Source organism: Saccopteryx bilineata, chromosome 4, assembly GCF_036850765.1.
Source record: "Saccopteryx bilineata isolate mSacBil1 chromosome 4, mSacBil1_pri_phased_curated, whole genome shotgun sequence".
Lineage (NCBI taxonomy): Eukaryota > Metazoa > Chordata > Mammalia > Chiroptera > Emballonuridae > Saccopteryx > Saccopteryx bilineata.
In genome coordinates, this window is record NC_089493.1 from 131,444,448 (window position 1) to 131,459,973 (window position 15,526).

The 15,526-nt window shown below is 44.9% G+C and overlaps 1 long non-coding RNA gene and 1 pseudogene across 1 annotated transcript in view; both read right to left on the reverse strand.

The window, feature by feature from the left end:
- The window catches only part of LOC136335545 (mitotic spindle assembly checkpoint protein MAD2A pseudogene), a 54,953-nt pseudogene extending 44,016 nt beyond the window's left edge, over positions 1-10,937 (reverse strand).
- Positions 10,938-13,319: 2,382 nt separating this feature from the next.
- LOC136336523 (uncharacterized) overlaps positions 13,320-15,526 on the reverse strand; it is a 94,981-nt gene continuing 92,774 nt past the window's right edge. Inside the window, exon 2 of the long non-coding RNA XR_010731467.1 lies at positions 13,320-14,047. This is a non-coding gene — a long non-coding RNA (uncharacterized lncRNA). The remainder of the gene's footprint in view (positions 14,048-15,526) is intronic.

A 15,526-nucleotide genomic window follows, 5' to 3' on the forward strand; every position in this document is an offset into this window, starting at 1 on the left:
ATCAGCAAAAAGTGATAGCTTTACTTCTTCTTTTCCAATATGGATGCCTTTTATTTCTTTGTCTTGTCTGATTGCTCTGGCCAGAACTTCTAGCACCACGTTGAATAAAAGTGGAGAGAGTGGACAACCCTGTCTTGTTCCTGATTTAAGGTAGAAAGTCCTCAGTTTTATGCCGTTTAATAGGATGTTGGCTGATGATTTATCATATATGGCCTTTATCATGTTGAGGTATTTTCCTTCTATACCCATTTTGTTGAGAGTCTTAAACATAAAATTGTGTTGTATTTTATCAAAAGCCTTTTCTGCATCTATTGATAAGATCATGTGGTTTTTGTTCTTTGTTTTGTTGATATGGTGTATTACGTTAACCGTTTTGCGTATGTTGAACCATCCTTGAGATTCTGGGATGAATCCCACTTGATCATGATGTATTATTTTTTTAATATGTTGTTGTATTCGGTTTGCCAGTATTTTGTTTAGTATTTTAGCATCTGTATTCATTAGAGATATTGGTCTGTAGTTTTCTTTCTTTGTGCCATCCTTGCCAGGTTTTGGTATGAGGGTTATGTTGGCCTCATAAAATGTGTTTGGAAGTATTGCTTCTTCTTCAATTTTTTGGAAGACTTTGAGTAGAATAGGAACCAAGTCTTCTTTGAATGTTTGATAGAATTCACTAGTATACCCGTCTGGGCCTGGACTTTTATTTTTGGGGAGATTTTTAATAGTTTTTTCTATTTCCTCCCTGCTGATTGGTCTGTTTAGGCTTTCTGCTTCTTCATGACTCAGTCTAGGAAGGTTGTATTGTTCTAGGAATTTATCCATTTCTTCTAGATTGTTGTATTTGGTGGCATATAATTTTTCATAGTATTCTACAATAATTCTTTGTATATCTATGATGTCTGTGGTGATCTCTCCTCTTTCATTTTGGATTTTATTTATTTGAGTCCTGTGTCTTTTTTCCTTGGTGAGTCTTGCCAAGGGTTTGTCAATTTTGTTGATCTTTTCAAAGAACCAGCTCCTTGTTTTATTGATTTTTTCTATAGTTTTTCTGTTCTCTAATTCATTTATTTCTGCTCTGATTTTTATTATCTCCTTTCTTCGGCTGGTTTTGGGTTGTCTTTGTTCTTCTTTTTCTAGTTCCTTAAGGTGTGAAGTTAAGTGGTTTACTTCGGCTCTCTCTTGTTTGTTCATATAGGCCTGAAGTGATATGAACTTTCCTCTTATTACTGCTTTTGCTGCATCCCAGAGATTCTGATATGTCGTATTTTCATTTTCATTTGTCTGTATATATCTTTTGATTTCTGCGTTTATTTCTTCTTTGACCCATTCATTTTTTAGAAGTATGTTGTTTAGTTTCCACATTTTTGTGGGGTTTTCCCCCTCTTTTTTGCAGTTGAATTCTAGTTTCAAGGCTTTATGATCAGAAAATATGCTTGGTACAATTTCAATTTTTCTAAATTTGCTGATATTGTCTTTGTGGCCCAACATATGGTCAATTCTTGAGAATGTTCCATGTACACTAGAGAAAAATGTATACTCTGTCGCTTTGGGATGAAGTGTCCTGTAGATGTCTATCATATCCAGGTGTTCTAGTATTTCGTTTAAGGCCACTATATCTTTATTGATTCTCTGTTTGGATGACCGATCTAGAGCCGTCAGCGGTGTATTGAGGTCTCCAAGTATGATTGTATTTTTGTTAGTTTTTGTTTTAAGGTCAATAAGTAGCTGTCTTATATATTTTGGTGCTCCTTGGTTTGGTGCATATATATTAAGGATTGTTATGTCTTCTTGATTCAACTTCCCCTTAATCATTATGAAATGACCATTTTTGTCTCTGAGTACTTTTTCTGTCTTGTAGTCAGCATTATTAGATATGAGTATTGCTACGCCTGCTTTTTTTTGGGTGTTGTTTGCTTGGAGTATTGTTTTCCAGCCTTTCACTTTGAATTTGTTTTTATCCTTGTTGCTTAGATGTGTTTCTTGTAGGCAGCATATAGTTGGATTTTCTTTTTTAATCCATTCTGCTACTCTGTGTCTTTTTATTGGTAAGTTTAATCCATTTACATTTAGTGTAATTATTGACACTTGTGGGTTCCCTACAGCCATTTTATAAATTGCTTTCTGTTAGTTTTGTATCTAGTTTGATTCTTCTCTTTTGTTTTTCTATCATTTGTTTTTGTTTGTTTGTGTTCCATACTTCTTTCCTCTGTTGCTACCTTTTTTAAGTCAAGTGTTTTTGTGGTGGTTTTTTTAAGGGTGGTTACCATTAAGTAATGAAAAGGGTACCTACCATATTCATTGTAGTACCCTATCTTATAAGTATTTCTGCACTTCATCATCCTTTGCTACTGTTAATCTCCATCCTCTCCCCCCTTTTTTTCCTTTGTTGTCACAGTTTAAGTTTGGTTTTATTGTGTTCTTGGTGGAGCTGTTACTTGTGGTGTTGTTTTCTTTTGTTCTTTGAATCTGGTTGGAAAACCCCCTTTAATATTTCCTGGAGTGGGGGCTTTCTGTTGATAAATTCTCTCATCTTTTCTGTATTTGTGAATGTTTTTATATCTCCTTCATACTTGAAGGATAGCTTTGATGGGTATAGTATTCTTGGCTGAAAGTTCCTCTCTTTCAGGGCTTTAAATATTGGGGTCCACTCTCTTCTAGCTTGTAGAGTTTCTGCTGAGAAATCTGATGATAATCTAATAGGCCTTCCTTTATATGTTGTACTCTTCTTTTCCCTGGCTGCCTTGAGAATTTTTTCTTTGTCATTGGTTTGTGTCATCTTTATTATGATGTGCCTTGGAGTGGGTTTTTTGGGGTTAAGAAAACTTGGTGTTCTGTTTGCTTCTTGAATTTGAGGCTTTAGTTCCTTCCACAGGCTTGGGAAGTTCTCGTCTATTATTTGTTTGAGTATATTCTCCATTCCATTTTCTTTCTCTTCTCCCTCTGATATACCTATTATTCTTATGTTATTCTTTCTGATGGAGTCAGACAATTCCTGTAGGGCTTTCTCGTTTTTTATTATTTTTGAGTCTCTTTCTTCTTCTCTCTGTTGTGCCTCAAGTTGTTTGTCTTCTATTTCACTAATCCTATCTTCAATCTGGGCTGTTCTGTTAGCTAAGCTTGTTACCTCATTTTTCAGCTTGTGAATTGAGTTTTTCATTTCTGTTTGATTTGTTTTTATAGTTTCAATTTCCTTGGTAATATATTCTTTGTGTTCATTGAGTTGTTTTCTGATCTCCCTATATTGCCTTTCTGTGTTTTCTTTTATATCTCTGAGTATTTTTAAGATTTCTATTTTAAATTCTCTGTCATTTAGCTCCAAGGCTTCCAATATGTTAAGTCTTTTCTCCATAGATTTTTCCACATCTATTTGTGTTACCTCTCTTTATTTTGTATCCATAATATTCGATTTCCTCTTTCTTATTGGCATCTGAGGGTGGTCTTATTGATAGCACTAATTAGAATTAATAAAGAGTAAAAAGTAAAAAAAAAAAAAAAAAAAAAAAAGGTAGAACACCCCACAAAAAAAAAAACAGTAATAATTTATTATTTCCCCCTTTTTTTTCTCTCTTCTCTTTCCCTCCTCTCCCCTCCTCAGGGAAATATCGTGCCTATAATGGAGGGCCTGATTTGGGGTGAAGAGTTCAAGGGGCAAAAAAAAGGGAGTAGGGACCTACTAAATGCAAAAAAAAAAAAAAAAAAAAAAAAGGAAGAAAATCTTAGATAAGCATAAGATGATTTGCTTGTAAGTGATGGTCAACTAAGAGATATAATGAGAGGGATAAGAGGGAACCAGAAAAAAGGACCAAAAAAGAATAATAAAGAAGAAAAAATAAAAATAATAAGTAAAAATCTGTTGTATTAAGTGGAGCGAAGACTAAATACAATGGAGACCTTGGGTTGGGAGGACCCAAAATGCCACAAAAATAAACAAACAAGAAAAAAAATAAAAACAAAAGCAAAAAAGAGAAATAAAGCCAAAAAAAAGCCTTGAGTCCCAAATTAAGTAATTTGTTCGTGATTGAGGATTATATGGGAGGAAAGTAAAATGGGAAAAGAAAAAACGAATAGAAAGGAAAAAATAAGAAAAAGAGAAAAACGAAGGAAGAAATAAAATAGGAAGAGAAAAAAACAAAATAACGCAAGACAAAAACAAACAAAAAAACAAAAAACAAAAGAGGAGAGAGTGAGAGTTAAGTGTTTTGGAGTATAACCTTAAAGGAGGGTGAGGATGAAGAAGAAAAATAAAATGCAACACTCATGGGTAGTGTAGTTCAAGAAAGGGGAAGCATAAGATGGGCAGAGAATAGAAGGACCGAGGTGGAGGAAATAAAGGCAAAAAGATAGAAGAAACAAACAACAACAACAACAAAAAAAAATTAGTGGATCAAGTTGTAAAGTCTGTGGGTTTTTCTTGATTTTGAGAGGTTAACTTCTTCCTTTTTCTTTTCTCTCCCTCTTCCTGGTCGGTGACTCTGTACCCCAGGCTCTGCCCCTGTGTCACTCTTAGGTAGGGATTTGCAGCTGATGGGATTCTATGGCAATGTCATATAATTGGCTTTAGTCTTGCTGGAAGTAAAGGCTTGTTGGCGTTTGCAGGGTCCAACGATGAGAGAGTTTGCTTTCCTGGATTCTCTCTCCTAGTCCCCCCTTTCTGAATTAGCAGCCTGGTGATCCAGCTATAGGGCTGCAACTGCTTCTGCCTGGGGAGTAAGAGGCTCAAAGAGCTGGGAAATCCCCACTCTATCCCCACTCAGTGCAAGGCTTTGGGGAAGGCTCTGACAGTCAGGGCCTCCAGTGTAATCAGGCGGGGGTGGGAGTCAATTGTTGTCAAGGTGACTGTTCAGCGCCTATCATTTAGTTGGACCTCTCAACCCAGGCTTTCCACACTTTGTAGCCTGTTTTTGCAGGGAAGAAGAGGCACTAGTCTCTGCTTACGACTAGTGTAGTATAGACCTTATTATCTGCCAAGTCCTTCTTGTTAGCGTTTATCCCTGAATATGGAGGCTCTATCAATCAGAAGTTGCCCCCGCCCCTTTAGCGAGAGGCACTAAAAAATATCACGCCTCTTGTCTTGGATCGCTGAACTGAGAGAGATCTTATCAATTAGAACCGAGGGTGCGCAGATTTCATGGGTTAAGCTAATTTCAGTGATTGGGTCGCAGCTGTGCTTCTGAAGGTATTTTAGGCTGCCTGCGCGCGCCCTTCCCCCAACACTTGATTGTTAGCTTGAATGGCTGGGTGAGGTGCCCCGCCCACGGAGAGAATCTCCCAAGCCTCTCCCTCTCGCCCCGCCGCTGGCGGCTGGACCGCACCAGGCGCAGGATAATGGAGCCCCCTGGGTGCGCGGGCCAGTAGGGCGCCCTGGGCGCGTGGAATGCCCAAGGCACGCGCGCGAATGGGGCACTCCGGGCACCGGTGGCTGGCGACTCTCACTCGCAGTGTGCGGGCCGCTGGGAACGTCAGCGGTGCTCAACCGGACCGGGCGCGCGCGCGGCTGCTCACGGCGGCTCGCGGCGGCTGCTCGCGGGGGCTCGTGGCGGCTCGCGGTGGCGGCTCGAGTGGCCGCTCGCAGCGGCTCGCGGTTCCCAAGTATATGGGCTGACTCACCACAGGCGCACTTCCTTGCGGTTTGAAAGAACGTCCCTGTGGTAGATTCCTCCACACCCTCATCTCTCAGATTCAAGTGATAACAGTCCTTTCACTATCAGTTTGTGTGGAACTCCGGAATGCTCCGAGGATAAATTTTTCTGTTTCTAGTTGATAAATTTGTTGTGATTTAGGGGAGAGCTGTCGGACGCGCTGTTCACGGCGCCATTTCCGTGACGTCACTCTCCATGTTTGCTTCTTGTTAGATTCAGGGAGTACTGACATGCTGGGGCTGCCAAGAGTGTACAAGGTCCCTGTGATGCTGAGAACAAAGAGTTCAGCAACATCCTGCATTGAGTCAGAGACCCTTATCAGAAGTTTATGTTTGAAATTCTCCACTGAGCAATACTCCCCCCACCCCCGTAACTGCGCACGACCTCCCTAGCCAATAGCTAACAGCCACATCAGCTTCTGTATGATGCTTGCTCATCCTAGATAGCCACCCTATAAAAAAAAGCCATTTTAGAAGCTCGTGGCTGCAGTGCTCCAGTCTCTTCGGAGGCGTGGGTTGCCTGCAGTCCCTGCGCAGGTTTGGGGGGCTGCAGTGCTCCAGTCTCTTCGGAGGCGTGGGTTGCCTTCAGTCCCTGCGCAGGTTTAGGGGGCTGCAGTGTTCCCCTGTGTGGGTTGCCTGCAGTCCCTGCGCAGGTTTGGGGGGCTGCAGTGTTCCCCTGTGTGGGTTACCTGCAGTCCCTGCGCAGGTTTGGGGGGCTGCAGTGCTCCCTTGCATGGGTTGCCTGCAGTCCCTGTGCAGGTTTGCAATAAAACTTATAAAATTTACTTTGTGTCTGCTGTGGCCTATCTTGCCAGGATGTAACACTTCTAAGCTATTTTTAGCACTTGAGATGCAGGCTACACAGAGCCATCCTCAGCACCCAGGATTGATGTATTCAAATCAAGCCATGGCTACAGGAAGGGGGAGAGAGTGAGAGAGGGACAGAAGGGTGGGGGGAGGTGAAGAAACAGATGGTCTCTTCTCCTGTGTGCCCTAACTGGGAATCAAACCTGGGATGTCCATTAGCCGGGCCGATGCTCTGCCACTGAGCCAACTGGCCAGGGCCAGAGATTACTTTAAATTAGTCTATATTGCCAGAAACACAATTTGGGTTCAACTGTTCTTTTCTAAACTTGTGTGTCTACGAGGTGATAAATTTATCAGAGCATGTTCTTCATAATAAAACATATATCTTTTCTAGAATAATCCCATATTTTTGTTGGTTCAATAAAGTTTAGTCAGTGGATTAGAATTTAGACTAATAGCCCTGGCCAGTTGGCTTGGTGGTAGAGTGTGGCTTGGTGTGTGGATGTCTCAGGTTTGATTCCTGGTCAGGGCACACAGAAGCAAACACCTGCTTTTCCACCACTCCCTCTCTCACTTCTCTCTCTCTTCCCCTCTTGCAGCCATGGCTAGATTGAAGCAAGTTGTCTTTGGGCCCTGAGGGTGGCTCCGCCTCAGGCACAAAGAAGAGCTTGGTTGCTGAGCAATAGAGCAACCCCCCAGATAGGCAGAGCATTGCCCTGTATGATGCTTGTGAGGTGGATCCCAGTTGGGGCACCTGCAGGAGTCTGTCTCTGCCTACCCTTCTCTCACTTAAAAAAAAAAGAATCCAGACTAACAAACCGAACTAGAAAATATGGTTCTTGTTCCCTAAAGGACCAGCGGCCATGCAGGTTCTCATTGGATTCAGGCAGACGGTAAACAAATAGCAGAGACAGAGGACGGTGGGCCACTCCAATTTATTGGAGGCTCACCAAGACAGGCAAGCCAAAAGAAAAACCAAGGGAAAAAAACCTGTTTTTCACAGCAGAAGGCAAGGGATGGGTGGGAGGAGAAACCCAACGGCACCCCTCAGTGGCATGGCAGAATCTCCCTTGTCCTCCCTGAAAGAAAGCATTTACATCCTTACAATAGTGCTGTCAGGGGCTCCTGCATTATTTGCACAAAGGGCTTGTACCCAGTAAACCTGTGAGCAAGCCTAACACAGCCATTTCCTCCACATTCCCCCTTAAGCTGTGCAAACATAAGTGAGACATTTAACTTCTTGGGCTTGAAGGTTTCAGGATTAAAAAGGATTTTGTTTTTATGGTTAAATGACTAAGTTATATGGTACATGGTGTGTGCTGATAACCGTTCCTTTTTACTTTTTAGTCTCTTCATACATGTTCTATTAAAATGCCACATGCATTATATGTCAGCTCTGCTGACTTAAGTTCTATTTTTTTCTTTAAATTTCCAAGAAAATGTTTTGCAATGTATGTAATATTACATGGCACTATGTGTGAGAATATAAATAGTTAAAGAAAACCTGCTGTAAACTTCCTAATGGTGAGAGGCAACTCAGGCATGTAGTGTAAGGGAAAAAATCTCAAAAGGCACTGCCTTCAAGGTCAGCTGCTGAGTATGGGAGGCTGTGTCTATGCTGGCAGAGAGGAAAAGGAAGAAAGAGCTAATGGTAATCCTTTCAGCATGCTAACAATTTCAGTTCTCATGTGCAAGTGGATTTTCAACTAGAGGAAAAATGTGTATGTCTTATTTTTTCTAAGAGACTTCTTGGTCACTTATATGTCAGCACAAACTAATTGTTATTAACTCTTTTTTTGGGGGGGGGTGAGAAGAAGGGAGATAGGGAGACAGACTTCACATGCACCCTGACCAGGATCCACCCGGCATCCCCTGTCTAGGGCTGATGTTCGAATCAACTGAGCCATCCTCAACACCTGAAGCTGACACTTGGACCAACTGAGCTATCCTCAACACTTGGGGCTGATGATCGGACCATTCAAACCATGGGCTGCAGGAGGGGAAGAGAGAGAAGGAAGAGAGGTAGGGGGAGAGAAGCAGATGGTCACCTCTCATGTGTGCCATGACCGGGAATTGAACCCAGGATGTCCATATGCCAGGCTGATGCTCTATCCACTGAGCCAACTGGCCAGGGCCTGTTATGAACTCTTTAAATGGAAAGGAAGGTGAAAAATATCAACTTTTGTTCTATGGATAAGGAGTTAAAGCCACACGTCACCCACCATGGGATGTGGTGCTGCTGGAAACTCAGCTTCAGGCCAGTCTGTTGATTTTCCCAAAGTGTCGACCTAAAGTGGGGCTTCATTGTAATATCAGAAGTCAAAAAACATTAATTCTGTCTGACCCCTTATCATAAGGGACCTTTAAATGTACCAGGGATTTTTTTTCCTATGATTTTTAAATTTCTTCCTTGTAAAGCCAGTAGCTAGGGCCACCACTGCAAGGTATTTTTCCCTGCCAAGGAAGAAAGAAGGGCGTAGCCACCAACTGTGGATAAGCAAAAGTTTTATTTAGTAGAGCGCTTCCCAGACGAGATTCTCTGGTCCGGGAGACAGGGGCCAGAGAAGTCACACTGCCTCCTCTGCCCAGGGGTAATTTATGGTGTTGGTAGGGTGGTTGGGTTGATATAATGTGAGGAAATTTCATTGGCTGACAGACAGTCGTTCTTTTTCAAAGGGCTCCTGGGAAGTTTCTTTTGGTGGCATGGGTGTGGGCAGTTCCAGCCAAAGTTCCTGGGCCTGGTTCCTCACGTGACAATCTCCCATTGCCAGCTGAGCTCACAACCATCATAGCAGCCTGGCCCATACAGGTTTGCATTTGATTAGTGTAAAGCCAGCCGCCAGGACTAGGGGCACCATCAGAGCAGCCCGGCCCATGCAGGTTCGCATTGGATTCGGACAGTCGGTAAAGAAACAACGGAGCCAAAAACTGGTGGGCCATAGTCTTTAATTCTAGCTTGCACCCCGCGGGCAAGTAAAAACACACTGGGCTCCAAAACCCACTCACATTCAGTGCTCTCAAAACCACTGACTTAACCGAGTTTCCTAGAATCAAAGGTTTCTAGCTCACCAGCCTTATTCACCTTTGTTCCCCATCTCCTTCCTTATCCCAGATACAAACTCTGCACAAACTGGCATCTCACTCAGCACTCCGCCATCTTGGCTGCTTCTCCTGGCCACATGGCCTCTTTCTGCTCTCTGCTGTGCTCCCTCTGCTCTCTCATGCTAATCATCCCAGGAACCAAGAGAGCAAGCTCCCGTTCTGCCCCTATTTTATATTGTAGCTATCCAAACCCTTAATCCAATATACAAAATAGGGAAGTCTCTAATACAAAGTCATTTCTCTGAGGCATGATTAGATTGTACCACCCCACATCAAAATGGGTGGGAAAGACTTAATCCCAAAACCAAGCCCCAGGCTACAAGGATCCTGCCTGCCCACAGCCGGCCCCAAACACACATAAATATCACCTGGGCGACAGGCTTCCACGTGGGCAGTGCTATCTTTAACAAAGTGAGCATAATATATTTTATCTGCCCAACAATCCACCCCTAAGCTCACTTTACTACCCACAATCTATACCACCGGCATCCCTCTGCAAGGAAATTAGGCACATTACACAAATTATAAATACATGATAAATCATGCATTTTCAACAATTACAGAGGTACACTTCACCAGTCTCTGAGCACTTTGCCAAAAATGCAAAATGTCCTCGACCTTCTTTCTAGCCATGGGAAAAGCTTCCTGGGGCAGGGGAGTGCTTCCAGCAAAGCCACCCCCCACCACCATTAAGGTATTTCACATTGTCCAAAATCCATAAGTCCATCCAACAAAGGAGCCAGTGCACACTCCGGTAGTAGTCCAGGAAACCAGTCCACGCACATGGAGCCTCAGCCACCCCCCTCATCCCTGCCATCCTGGCAGGTCTTACACTGTCCCAAAGAGGAGCACATGGCAATGGCAGTCAGCATTTCCATCTGTGCTCCGGAGAGCATGATGACATCCACCGTTATGTCCCCAAATCACAGACGTACAGGGGCATAGTAGATACTCCTTGCTGCTGGCCTCTCACCTTCTGGAGACTGCAGATCGCAACTCTAGCCCGATTCTCCTCATCCTCCAAAGAGGAACTGAAAACACCAGCTCCCGCTGCCAGTCTCGAGCCCTGGGCTGCCACCACCTTCTGCTCTGCAGACCTTGCAGCTCCAGACCCGGCCTCAGCGTCAGTCTCAGCCTCAGTCCCGACCTCCTGCCGCTGCTGGCTCTCCACAACGTCCAGGGCATGCTGCAACTCACAAACCTGTGATACCTTCTTCAACGGCTGCTCCATTTCCAAGCAAATCTCACAAATCTGGTTGGCCTCCTCCGGTGCTTGCTCCAGCTCCTGGGTCAGCATCTCCTTCTCCCACGTTTGCTGCAGCTCCTTCCACTGCTTGGTTTGCAGGTCCCGAGCAGCCTCTTTCACAGACCTCTCGATTTCCTTACGCATGGCTGTAAAAGTCAGCCAGCCTATGGCCCCCAAAAGGATAGACATGGGGAACCATAACAGCAGCCAGTCCTCTATCATGCACATTAAAGGTGGCAGCTCCATACCAATCTCTGAACCCTGCCACAGACTACGCCAAATATAAAGCCAGTAGGCGTGGCCACCATCACAGCCGCCTGGCCTGTGCAAGTTCGCATTGGATTCGGACAGTCAGTAATGAAACAACGGAGTCAAGAACTGGTGGGCCATCATCTTTAATCCTAGCTTGCACCCGGCAGGCAAGTAAAAACACACACTGGGCTCCAAAACCCACTCATTCAGTGCTCACAATGCTACTGACTTATCCGAATTTCCTAGAATCAAAGGTTTCTAGCTCACCAGCCTTATTCACCTCTGTTCCCCATCTCCTTCCTTCTCCCTGCACAAACTGGCTTTTCCTTCAGCACTCTGCCATCTTGGCTGCTTCTCCTGGCCTCCTCCACGTGGCCTTTCTCTGCTTCCTCTCTACCGACCAGGTTTGCGAGATTCGCCTGGAAATGGAGCAGGAAATGGAGCCAATGGAGGAGGAATCACAGATTCATGAGTTGCAGCTTGCCCTGGACGTTATGGAGAGCCAGCAGCGGCGGGAGACCAGGGCTGAGGCTGGGTCTGGAGCTGCAAGGCCTGCTGAGCAGAAGGCGGTGGCAGCCCGGGGCTCGAGACCGGCAGCGGGAGCTGGTGTTTTCAGTTTCTCTCTGGATGATGAGGAGAATTGGGCTGGAGTTGCAATCCGCAGTCTCCAGAAGGTGAAAGCCCAGCTGCAAGGAGTTCTTACTACATCCCTGGTACGTCTGTGATTTTGGGACATAGGGGTGAATGCCATCATGTTCTCCGGAGCACAGATGGAAATGCTAACTGCCATTGCCATGTGCTCCTCTTTGGGACAGTGTAAGACCTGCCAGGATGGCAGGAATGAGGGGGGTGGCTGAGGCTCCATGTGCGTGGACTGGTTTCCTGGACTACGACTGGAGTGGGCACTGGCTCCTTTGTTGGATGGACTTACGGATTTTGGACAATGTGAAACACCCTGATGGGGGTGGAGGTGGCTTTGTTGGAGGCCCTTCCCCTTCCCCGAGAAGCTTTTTCCATGGCTAGAAAGAAGGCTTAGGACATTTTGTGCTTTTGGCAAAGTGCTCAGAGACTGGTGAAATGTACCTCTGTAATTGTTGAAATTGTATGATTTGTCATGTATTTATAATTTGTGTAATGTGCCTAATTTCCTTGCAGAGGGATGCCGGTGGTATAGATTGTGGGTAGTAAAGTGAGCATAGGGGTGGATTCCAAGAGCTCTGTGGAAGAGGCTCCCAAGGACCTGCAAACCAAGCAGTGGAAGGAGCTGCAGCAAACGTGGGAGAAAGAGATGCCGACCCTGGAGCTGAAGCAAGCACCGGAAAAGGCCGACCAGGTTTGTGAGATTTACTTGGAAATGGAGCAGCCGCTGGAGAAGGAATCACAGGTTTGTGAGTTGCAGCATGCCCTGGATGTTGTGGAGAGTCAGCAGCGGCGGGAGGCCGGGGCTGAGGCCGGGTCTGGAGCTGCAAGGTCTGCGGAGCAGAAGGCGGCGGTAGCCCGGGGCTTGAGACCGGCAGCGGGAGCTGATGTTGTTAGGGGCAGATAAAATATATTATGCTCACTTTGTTAAAGATGGCGCTGCCCACGTGGAAGCCCGTCGCCCTGGTAATATTTATGTGTGTTGGGGGTGGGCTGTGGGCAGGCAGGATTCTTATAGCCTGGGGCTTGTTTTAGGACTAAGCCTTTCCCACCCTTTTTGATGTGGGGTGGTACAATCTCATCATGCCTCAAATAAGTGACTTTGTATCAGAGACTTCCTTGTTTGCATATTGGATTAAAGGTTTTGATTTCTGCACTATAAAGTGGGGCAGACCGAGAGCTTGCTCTCTTGGTTCCTGAGATTAATATTAGAGAGGAGAGCAGAGAAAGGCCACATGGAGGAGGCCAGGAGAAGCAGCCAAGATGGTGGAGTATTGAGTGGGAAGCCAGTTAGTGCAGAGTTTGTGCAGGGAGAAGGAAGGAGATGGGGAACAGAGGTGAATAAGTCTGGTGAGTTAGAAATCTTTGATTCTAGAAACTCAGATAAGTCAGTAGCTTTTTGAGCACTGAATGAGTGGGTTTTGAAGCCCAGTGTGTGCTTTTACTTGCCCACTAGGTACAAGCTAGGATTAAAGATAATGGCCCACCAGTTCTTGGCTCCGTTGTTTCATTACCGACTGTCCGAATCCAATGCGAACCTGCATGGGCCAGGGGGCTGTGATAGTGGCCATGGCTACTGGCCACACAGATGATGAGTGTTACATCCTAGCGAGAAAGACTACAGCATACCCAAAGTGAATTTTATAAGTTTTATTGCAAACCTGCGCAGGGACTGCAGGCAACCCATGCAAGGGAGCACTGCAGCCCCCCAAACCTGCGCAGGGACTGCAGGTAACCCACACAGGGGAACACTGCAGCCCCCCAAACCTGCGCAGGGACTGCAGGCAACCCACATCTCCGAAGAGACTGGAGCACTGCAGCCACGAGCTTCTAAAATGGCTCCTTTTTATAGGGTGGCTATCTAGGATGAGCAAGCATCATACAGAAGCTGATGTGGCTGTTAGCTATTGGCTAGGGAGGTCGTGCGCAGTTACGGGGGTGGGGGGAGTATTGCTCAGTGGAGAATTTCAAACATAAACTTCTGATAAGGGTCTCTGACTCAATGCAGGATGTTGCTGAACTCTTTGTTCTCAGCATCACAGGGACCTTGTACACTCTTGGCAGCCCCGAGCATATCAGTATTCCTTGAATCTAACATTCCCCCATCTCTTTTGGATATAAATCAAACCCTTGATTCTTCATCAGTGGGGAGAATGGTATAAGGCTGGGGCTCATGAGAATTTTCTACTTTAGCTGTAGCTATAAGCTAATTAGGTCAGGGGTCCTCCCTAGTATGTGCTGGCACACTGATAGTGTGCCCTTAGTACTACAAGCTTTATGGACTAATTTCTTTCTGTCTTGCATTTTTCTTCTCTGTACTAACTTCTTACAACTTGCACAAACCTTCTGCAACTTACACAAACCTTCTGCAACTTACACAAACCTTCAACTTTTATGCACTTTCTTATCCAGGAATAACTGGCCTTCATAACAACTTGCTTTTCCTTTTCTTTTCAAAAGTACCTCTACACCTTATACCTTCTATTATCAAAACCATACAATTCCTTTCTAATTTATCAGAATTCTTAATTCCTAAAAAATTTAACCTTCAGCAAAGAGTAAGTTAGTACTAAGTAATCCTCTTTTAAAGATTGCTTTTTGGAGGTGTCCTTTTCATAAGTAGCCTATTGGACACACGACCAATATTCATAGGTTATTCTATAGTGGTAGCTATGAGCACATACATAACTTTCATTTACCTTGTAGCTTCTCTCTCAGCCAAGGGACCTACACCCTCTTTCTGTATGACTCATAGCAGTACATGCATCAAACCTCTTAAGATGACTTACTTGGCTTTCCTTTACCTTAGTTTCCCTCCCTCCCCAAAGTCTAGTTAAAAGGAGGTCCTTAGTGAGTTTCTCTAGGCATTAGCCATGTGTGGACCAGTTAACTTCTGGTTTGTGGCTGAAGCAGGGCATGTGGTCCTTCTCAGGGTCAGTCTTCGCTGTCCACAAAGGTGTCTCTGCTGGGACTGCAAGCTTCAGCCGGCTGCAGTGGACCCAGGCGGGTATGCCTTCTACCTTGGCAGTAGTGGGAGTGGTCAGGTTCATGGTGTCTGGACCCGTCTAGGTGGGAGTCAGTCCTTGGGTGGTGTACTGATAGAAGTGCCTCTTAGACAGTCTTTGAACAGTTTTCTGAGTAACCTATAAAACCTGCAAGTACTTAGGGAAAGGGTGTTACATTTCTACACTTTGCAGTTAGAGTTTAAGTCCTAGTGACCACTGCTTCTAGCTGGAATTAGCAGCAGGTCCCAGCCTATAATAGGCATGGGGCATTGAGATAAGAGAAATAAAGGATATACTAAACATAAAGCAATAAAACCAGACTGTCAATATCCACAGTAGAGATCTTTGAGGGATAAATAAAACTTAAATATTCAAGCAAGGCATAGTAGATGGCCCTTGTGTTTACAAGAAATGAGATTAGCTTATTTGCTACTTGGAAGAAATACCTTAGGCTCCTGAACGATGTCCTTAGGCCTTCAGTGGCAATTCCCAGCACGCTGGGCAAGGTCAGGTCACAGGTAGCTGGAGCAGGGCTAGAAGAGACTGAACCCTCCCTCCATGGAGCAAGGGGGCAGCTTACCTTCTCATGTCCCTCTTTCCACAGCACAGACGTGTCCCTTGATGGGGCCGGGAAGCCTGACCTTTCTTTCCACTCTGGAGCAGGGCCTTGATGAAAGCTATGAAGCCCCTTAGGGTGCTGGAGCCAAAAGTTGGTATTTCCTGACTTCTTTTGGGCCTTATTTGCCTTTTCTGTTACTTCCTTGGTCATTATAGACCTTAAAAGCCATGCTCAGAAGATCTCACTGAGAGGCTTGACTAAGAGAGCAAAACTGGGTA